A 10,130-nucleotide genomic window follows, 5' to 3' on the forward strand; every position below is an offset into this window, starting at 1 on the left:
AATTCATTTGGGATTCTTCTGCACAGGAGATTTTTACCTTCTTCCTCATTTACTTTTTTCAGTCATGCATTTATATCAATATGGGCTTATGAGTATTTATTTTACATTCTGTGTTACATTCTAATACTACTTTGTTTAGTTTGTTCCCAAATTGTTCCAAGGATGGCCATTGATCAGGGAATTTAAGTACATCTTTAGAAATGAGTTAAGTGTACATTAGGATCACTGAGCCAATCCTGGGAATTGCTATATAGCCAGTCACTACATTTTGCATAATGGTGCAGTGCACAAATGTGGGAATACTATCGACTTTGTCATATAACTGAATGGGTCTTTACAGAGTTCACATACAAAGTTTGTGAAGCCAAACCAAGCCTTCTAATACACAGTTATGCCTCTTAGAAAGTGGGCAACAATTCAAGTACTTCAGAATTCAATGCAGCTTTTTAACTTGGTTATCTTGTCATCCCTGACAGTGTGGAGTGTTCCTTCAGACCGGTTGTTAAGCTTATTCTGCCTCTTTTTGTATCTTCTTCCACCTTCCTTGCTCTTTTGAACTAACTGCTTCCTCCTTCACTGTTCTCAAAGCCAGGTGTAAAAATAATTTCAAGTCATTGAATGAATTTCCTAGGATACAAAAACAAACTTGATTTTTAGATTTTGGAATTTTATTACCTTTTTCTTGTGATAGAAATTTAATTCTCAGATTTCAATAATTTGCATTGTGATTCAGGTTTTTAGCTTTCTCTGCTATTCAATGATTCCTATGGTTCCTTTATAACACAATCAAAATACTAAGTAGACACATTCTTTCAACTGATACAACTACAGGAGAAAGATGTTTTTAGCTATAGAATCATGCCCAGGAAAATGCTAGTAAGTTACTAACTTTTTTCCTTGTAGTAACAGACCAAGACTCATCTCAGCTATCCCTTGACCTTAAGTTTGATTGACCTGAAGTTTGATTTTCAAAGGTTATGCAGTTTATCAAGCTCTCAAAAAGAGGGTATGTGCCCTGTTTTGTGAAGTAAACTTGATATTTTTTATCCTCATGATGTTGCTGTTGCTACCTTAAAAAGTATTTCAGTTGTTTCTTAAATGTGTTGGAAAATACTGTTTTTTAAAACTTAGATCTGGAAATCTGGCAATTGGTGATATAGTTAGCTTTAAAGTGAGGAAAATCTTTCCTCGTTTTCCATTTGCTTCTTATCTTTCACTGCATGTAATTGTAGCATCTTCCCTACAGTAGAATTATTGTAAAATGTTTGCAGTTGGTATCATGTAAGAAATCCTTGTACTGTCAAGGTATCTCAGTTTGATTAACTTGTGTAGCATATTCCAGCAAAGAAACTATTTTCTCTGCAAGCAACCATTAGTAAGTGCTCCCATGTTAGTATTGCTGTCTGAAAAAATAGAGGAAAAATGTATTCTTTTGCAACCTTTAAAATATTTCATTGTGGGCTACTCCGTCATGTTAACTGTTAAGTTTCATCCTTGAATGCTTACCAGTATCTCAAAGTGAATATCTATATGTTTAAAATGAATCCAAATAAAGTATCTTGTTTGCATCCTGTCATATAATTATATTTGATAATGTATGGCTTGATTATATAAATATTTTCGGTCACCAAAAATCATATCAAAGTACACATTTTTAACTTCTAAAAAATAATACTGAAATTGATGAAGAAGCTGAAGACTAAATTTTGTCTAAAGAGTAAAATTAAAGCCAAATGTTACTCTGCTTCCTTCTTTCGTACCTCAATATATTTTTTTGCTTTTATTTGCACCTTACTTTTGCTTTCCTTAATACCTTCTTTATAAGCTTTTTCTTGTATTTTTCCTTACTATGTTTTGATAAGTGTTTTTGGGGTTTTGCATATTTTGCCATGTAATTGATCAGTTATAAGTCATATTTTTTCTTTGCATATGAAAATATGCTTTTTTTAATTTATTTTTTATTTTCAGCATAACATTATTCATTATTTTTGCACCACACCCAGTGCTCCATGCAATTTGTGCCCTCTATAATCCCCACCACCTGGTACCCCAACCTCCCACCCCCCGCCCCTTCAAAACCCTCAGATTGTTTTTCAGAGTCCATAGTCTCTCATGGTTCACCTCACCACTCAACATATGTCTAGTCAGCATGATATAACATGGCATATATACATGGGTGCATTTTTATTGTTAAGTATGGCAAGACCTGAATGAATAAAACATAAATATAAGTCAATTCACAATAAAGACATCTGTTAGAAAGTTTACAATTTCTTGTAAGCTTTGTGGTTTTGTCCTTTTTTTGTTTGCTTTTTTTTTTTTCCCAGTTTCCTTATGCTCTTAATTTTCTTGTTAACAATTGCATGGTATAAGTAAGGTGGTGAATCTGTCGAGTGAGAGAACCATCTCCTCTCCGTAATGTGTGCAGTGCAAAGTATTTCTAGTTGGTCATAATTGGGATGTTTATAAAACCCACCTCGTAAAAAGGAGTATGAATAAAACTGCCTAATAGAGAATATATAATCTTAAGGAAATTAAAGATAGCATTAGGAAATTAGAAACTACAGCAGACTACTTACCATGTGGGATCTAAATAGACAAAGAAGTTCTTTGAAAAATGGAATTTGTAGAAGGGAAGAGGAAGTAGACAATTAGCTTTTACTGTGAACTTATTCATTGTCTGACATTATGATTTTCACATATGTTATTTCACTAGCTGCTAATTTTTCATCTAATCCTCAGAGTTCTTTGTATACATTTGCCTGTTAATAGCTAATTAAAGATAGCTATTCAGACTGAGACAGATGTTAAAGGAATAAGAATTTTCTTCATAAAACTTTCCACAAACGAATGTAAATCAAGTAAATTCCTTATTTACCAAAAAATGTACATTTATTTGCTTTAGTATAAAGTAAAAGTACTTTTATCTTGCTTATCAATAGTATGAATTAACTTCCCTTCCATGTGTGTCCTTCCTAAATTTCCTAGTCTTTCTTTTCTTTATCTGTACAATAATTTTGTATCCAGACATTTATTCTCTCATCAGTCTATTTCTCAAGTAATATTTCTAAAGAATTTATTTTTTAACATTTGACATCACTCATTATTTATCATCCATACCTCATACATTACTAAGCATCACAGACTTCCAACAAAATATATTAAATAAATCAGTGTAATGCCTTCACATATTTACAACTAAACACAATGTAGCATTATTCTAAAATAGTATCCCAAGAATAGAGTTGTATATAAATCAAGAAACTTACTTATTATTTTTAAATATTTTAAAAATTATTTATGAATTAGCTAAAATAATGTTATTATCCAAATGGAAATTTGTTGTTTAGCATCAAAGAATTCATACCAAGGTGGTACTTCACCATGAAGCTGCTAAGCTTCTGCCATAGGATATTTTTTTAAAAATTAAAACTGGAGTCTTATTTAATGACAGTAAAAACCTAACCAAATAGAAGCAGTTCATAAAATCAATTAACATCTTGGAAGGTGAAGAGAAAGAGGGAAGAATTTTTCATCCCCAAATGTATACACATTTCACCTTACATTAAAAGCACTCCCTCAGGTACATGAGTATCTTACAAGAAAATGCTGAACACAAATAAAATATATGTTTAGTTATTTAATGACTCAAATAGAATAGTTCACAGTAAGCAAAGGAGGATGGTCAAGCAATGAGGGTATTTAAATCTGAGCAGCTGGGAAGACCCAAGAGAAAGTTCTAATCTTTATATTCTGCTTGTGGTTAAATTGCAGTGTGAAACAGATTTATTTGGAATGTCTTAGACTATAAAGTTGGGCAACCTTTGTTAAACTCTGGAGAGGACAATATTTTATTTTGAGCCTAACAAATTAAAGATCAACCTGGGCCATCTGGGTCTGTAATAAGAACAAATAGCAAAAGCATGGTTAGCAAATATCATAGCATGGTTAAAGGGATGTTGCAAACATAGCTGTCTATAGATGCTGTAATTTACAGATATTTTCTATTTCCTCTGATAGTAAATTTAATTTATTCCTCTGGCCCTTCATTTTGGGTAAGTTTTCTGTCACTTTATCAATATATTCCCAAGGATTTCAGGATAGTTAAAGTTGCATATAGTAAAACTCATGGACCTGACACACTATAAGTAACAAATTCTCTTAAACTTGCTACATATAGGTTTTTCTCCTAGATTTATCACTGAAAAAATAAAAGTTATTCAAGTGAATTATAAATTTGATATTTCTAATTCATTCATTGTCTATTAGATTAGCTTGAAAGAATTTTTAAAAAATGATCACAGGCAATTCCCATGTAATAAAACTAACCATATGAAATATTTTCAGAAAAACTACCTATTTTTAAATTGCACCCTAGAGTCACATTTTTTAATAGTAGCAATATTTTATTTTTCACTTTTAGGTCAAATATATCATTCTTATTGGCCATGCAAAGAAATATGTATGTTGAAAGATGAAAATAAGATACAAGTGAAATGCATTCTAACAAGAGCAAATTGATAAAGAGTAGCTTATAATTCATGGAAAACTATCTCTGCATTCTTAGTTTCCCATTTGGTTTCTACTCACTTTCATCATTTCTTATCATTTTAGAAAATAAAATCATTTTATATGTTTTATCTAAGAATTACAGCCGCTGATTTACCGTGTAGAAATTAAAGTATTTTAAAGTAACAATGAACTGATTTTAAAATTGTTACTCCAATGATTGATTACAATAGATGAACTCTGAAATAAAAGGTTTATGATTTAATCAGGGGGAGGCTTTTTTTTTTTTTTAAAGTTGGGTACACATGTCTTTATGTAAGCATTTATTAACATTGTTTAAAGAACTCAAGTAAATTCTTAATCATTCAAATTACTGTGCATTTAAGACCTCTCACTTTAGCATTGTATTGTATTGTATTGTATTGTATTGACCACATACTGCACTCCATCTACTTTTTTTCATATATTTGCTGCTGAGACATTTCCTTTTTACCTAAAAATATTACTTCATTAAACCTCCTCTTTTTCTTTTACATTTCAATTCCTTCTCTTACTTGAATTTATTCTTAAAAACTCCACTCAGCTCCTCCTTTATATGCTACCATAAGCTCTATGAATTATTTCCTATCTTCTTATTTACCCTATCAGTCATCTTTATCTCTGCTTCTGTATTCTCAGATGGAAATAATTTGCTGTCTGCCTTCTATTTTTGAATTTTAAAAAATTAAACATTTTATTTATTTATTTGACAGAGAGAGAGAAGAGGGTATACAAGTAGGTAGAGTGGCAAGTAGAGGGAAGGGGAGTAGCAGACTCCCTGCTAAGAAGAGAGCAGGGTCATGACATGAGCCAAAGGCCTACTTAACATACTGAGCCACCCAGGAACCCCTGCTCTCTGGCTTCTAATAGCTTAACTATATAATTGACCACAATTTCTCCTATCCATTTGTGATATAATTTCATATAGATCTTTAATAAGAGTCTTTGTATATAAGTCACCCAACTATATATGATAGGATCATACTGCTAAGGTGGAAAGAAAACTCTACTGAAATGACTGAACTATATGATGCTTATATAGCAAAAAAAGAAGTTGTAACCAATGAAGGGCTGTTGCTGATGTTCAAAGTGTTCATCAGGGCACCAGAGTTCTTCTGTCTTACATTCCTTATGTCCAGCAGCTTCCTTTTATGACCATGATCCCATCAGATGGCTGTGGTACTTTGACTTTTATATAAGCATGCCAGGTAGCTGAAAACACCCTTTCTTTGTGAGGTTTTAAGTTTTATTTATTATTTATTTATTTATTTATTTATTTTTGAATGGAAGAAAGCCCCTAGCACATTTGCATATGTCCTATCGGTGGAATTGTATCACATGATCACCCTTAACTGAAAGGAAGGTTCAGTATGCTTGGCCTCCCATTATTTTTAGAAGTCTAGTAGTGGGCCCTGGATATCTAATCTACAGTGTTAGCTATAGCATTTAGCTACATGAAACCTAATAATGCAGCTTCCAACCTATTTTGTCATCTTCTCTCTCTGAGATTTTCAACCAGGGCTAGTACCCCCTCCTTTAATGGTATTTGGAAAGTGGTGAGGTGTTTTCCAATTGTCATAGACCAAATATTGCTACCAGCATGGAGGGTATGAATGGAAGAGATTTTAACATCTTAACATTGTGTGGGGAAATGTCTACTGTCAAACAGTGGTATCCCCATCAAAATTGTTGGTAATACCCACTTTGTTAAATACAAACAAATATTTTGTTTAACCTTTTCATACAAATCAACTCAGTATATCTTTTGTTGTCAAATCCTAATTGTCATATATTTATTTGTGTCAAATTTGTAAAACACTTATTTATTACATATAATATTTAACCTACACATATTATTACTATACATGTGGACAGAGAGAGAAAGAGGGAGGGAGACAAACATACACACTCTAGAGGGGAAGACACATTATACAAATATATCTAGATACAGTGCATGTTAGAAAATAAGTCATTGATACTGTGAGAATGACAAAAAAGGTATCACATGTGACAAACTACACCATTGCCTTTACTTCTTTATTGTCTCATTTTCATATTAAATTTCTATCTGGCTTAGTCTACTGATCACATGGGCTAAGGAAATTAACATCCAATAAACTTCATTTTCTAACCACTGTAATTGAAGTATTCATTTTCTAAACTTTCTAAATTTTTTGAGGGGCAGAAGTTATATATTGTGATGGTACATTTGAGAAACATAATTTCAGTATTCAGTGCCTGGCATATAATAAATCAGTAAATGTTGTCTTCCTGCATTATACCTTCAAAGATTTCTTTGTTATTATATGATGCAGTTCCATTACCTCAACAACATGAGGATTTGAATATTATCCTTTTTGCACCAAAATTTCATCATTTAAACATCTGTGGAGCACCTGGGTGTCTCAGTTAAGCATCTGCCTTCAGCTCAGGTCATGATTTCAGGGTCCTAGGATTGAGCCCCGTGTCAGGGCTCTCTGCTCAGTGGGGAGTCTGCTTCTCCCTCTCCCTCTATACTCTCTGGCTCTCACTCTTGCTCTCTCTCAGTGAATAAATACAATCTTTAAAAAAATAAAAATAAAAAAAATCCTTATATATTTGTTATAAGTAAAATTCATGTAATTTACATAAAGTACTTAGTATAGCACCTAAAATGGAGTAGCAATCAATGCATGTTGACTATAACTTTTAGTATGTGCTTACAGACTACATATGACATTGGTTTAGGCTTAAGAATATGAAAAAAAAAAAACTTAAATATTCCTTAGAAATATTATTATAGGATAATAATTATGTCAATATATTATGCTTTAGTAAAGGCAAAGAAATATAATAAAAAATGTAGATGTGTTTTCTGTATTAAAAAAATTTAGGAATGCTGGGGGAAAAGGGCCGAGAATGTCCCCCATCTGCCCTCCGCTCCTGGGCGCTCTCACATTCATAGCAGCCTCTTCATGAATTACAGCTGAGGGGGGCGGGGGAGGGGAGTGCCACACAACACCCTAGCAAATCTCCTGGCCCCCGAGCATGGCTAGCTTGTGTGCCATGCAGGTGAAGCTGGAGCTGGGGCACTGCGCCCAGGTGAGGAAAAAACCCACCATGGAGGGCTTCACCCATGACTGGATGGTGTTCATGCGCCACTCAGAGCACAGGGACATACAGCACCTTGTGGAGAAAGCTTTCCGCTTGCATGAAAGCTTTCCTAGGCCAAAAAGAGTGTGCAAAGATGCACCTTACAAAGTAGAAGAATCTGCGTGTGCTGGTTTCATTTTGCCAACTGAGGTTTATTTTAAAAACAAGGAAGAACCTAAGGAAGTCTGCTTTGATTATGACTTATTATTGCCTCTCGAAGGCTACCCACCAGTGAATCACCTCTGTGGTGAAAAGCTAACTTTCAACAACCCCACAGAGTAGTTTAGAAGAAAGTTGCTGAAGGCAGGAGGGGATCCCAACAGGAGCATCCACACCACCACCACCACCAACGCCACCACCGCCACCACACCACCGCCACCGCCACCACCCCACGGCCACTGCCGCCGCCCCACCACCGCCACCGCCCCGCCACTGCCACCACCGCTGCCCCACCGTTGCCACCACCGCCACCACCGCCACACCACCGCCACCACCACCGCCACCACCACCACCACCACCGCCACACCACCACCACCACCACCAGCACCAGCACCAGCACCACCACCAGTTTTTCAAAGCCTCACAAACTGATGGAGGAGCTCAAGGAAAAACCTCCTAAAGACTCCAGAGAACATATAAGTGCCTTCAAAGAACCCTTCAGGATGACAACAAATCTTCCAAAGAATCCTCTAAGAAACCCGAAGAAAACAAATGACTGAAAGAAGAAAAAAACATTCCTAAGATGGCCTTCAAGGAACTGAAACCCATGTGGAAAGAGTCAAAACCAGATAGTAACTTACTCACCATCACCAGTGGACAACAAGACAAGGAGGCTCCCATGAAAGCCCCCCCCCCATTTCAGATTCCAAAGAACTCTCAGCCAAAAAAAGGAAAAAGAGTAGTTCAGATGCTTTATTTAAGAGTTTTTCTAGCATGCCACCATTGTTTCTCATGTGTTCTGCTGACAAAAAACAGATAAAAGATAAATCTCACATCAAGATGGGAAAGGTCAAAATTGAAAGTGAGACCTCTGAGAAGAACAGACAACTTTACTGCCATTTGACAATATTGTGGATCCCAATGATTCCGACACGGAGGAGAACATGTCCTCCAGATCTGATTCTAAACAACCCAGCCCTGCCAACTCCAGCTCCAGCTTCACACTGTCCCAGACCAGGCAACAAGGTCCTTTAAGGTCTGTAATGAAAGATCTGCATTCCCATGACAATGAGGAATCAGATGAGAGAGAGGATAATGACAATGACTCTGAAATGGAGAGACGTGTAAATAGAGGAGGGAGCCAAAGCCGCAGGGTTAGCTTAAGTGACGGCAGCGACAGTGAAAGCAGCTCAGCTTCTTCACCCTCCATCACAAACCTCCACCGCCTTTATTAAAAAGCAACAACAACCAGGTTCTTGAAGTGAAAAGTCCAATAAAGCAAAGCAAATCAGATAAGCAAATAAAGAATGGTGAATGTGACAAAACTCTACCTACTGGTGGAGCTTCACAGAAGGTTAATGATGCTGAGGGAGAGACACATTCTGCAACAGGTTGTGAACCTTATAGAAGAAACTAGACACTTTCATATCACAAACACAACATTTGATTTTGAGCTTTACTCATTGGACAAAACCACAGTCCGTAAACTACAGAGTTACCTGGAAACATCTGGAATTTCCTGAGGATACAACAACTGGATACATCAAAAACTATTGTTTTTTGTTTTTTGTTTGTTTGGTTGGTTGTGAATTTTCATTTGTTTGTTTATATGAGAACACGCAGAATGATGCAAACAAAAGGGAAAAAAATAAAAATCAAAACCTTCAGCTTTATTTTTCTCTTGATAAAGGAGAGGTTAAGCAAACCAGACTCAGCGGACCACTCTTCTCTCCAAGGAAATCCCCAGAAAGAGTTAGCCTGGATAGCTTTGAAAACAAACAAATTAAACACATCACAAGAAAACTTTCAAGAATGTGTATGGTATCCTGTCTGTCTTTCTCTCTCTGGTGGTTCATTCCACAGGATGAGTGTGTATTCAACAAACTGCCTTATTACATAACTGATCTATTTATTATTACATACAGATATTCTAAAGTCATTGAGGGAATGACACCACAAGACATTATAAGTACTTGGTCCCACAGATGCTCTTTCAGCGTAGCACCCTTGCCGTCCTAAGCCCAGTGACCTTACTTGTATACCGTGCCACTCTCCGCCAACTTTTCCAAGTCCTTTAACTCATTGCAGTCTGTATTTGCCACCTTTTGTTTTTCCAGTTCCAGGACACAAATAATCAACTGGGGGGACCAGATTGCCAGCCTTATTTTCTTCTTTGTGGTCTTTCTCCTGAAAGTTGGGGCCCAGCCCTTGGCTATATCCATATAATGATCTTGGATCATGGTAGAAAATGCACCAAATAGGATCATATGAATTGTTGTCTAGCCTTAGTC

At 35.7% G+C, this 10,130-nt stretch overlaps 1 pseudogene; it reads left to right on the top strand.

Moving 5' to 3' along the window:
• The first annotated feature begins 7,575 nt into the window (after positions 1-7,575).
• LOC131814992 (protein AF-9-like) lies at positions 7,576-9,362 on the top strand (annotated as a pseudogene).
• The last annotated feature ends 768 nt before the right edge of the window (positions 9,363-10,130 follow it).

This window comes from Mustela lutreola, chromosome 14 (assembly GCF_030435805.1).
Source record: "Mustela lutreola isolate mMusLut2 chromosome 14, mMusLut2.pri, whole genome shotgun sequence".
In the NCBI taxonomy this organism is placed as follows: Eukaryota; Metazoa; Chordata; class Mammalia; order Carnivora; family Mustelidae; genus Mustela; species Mustela lutreola.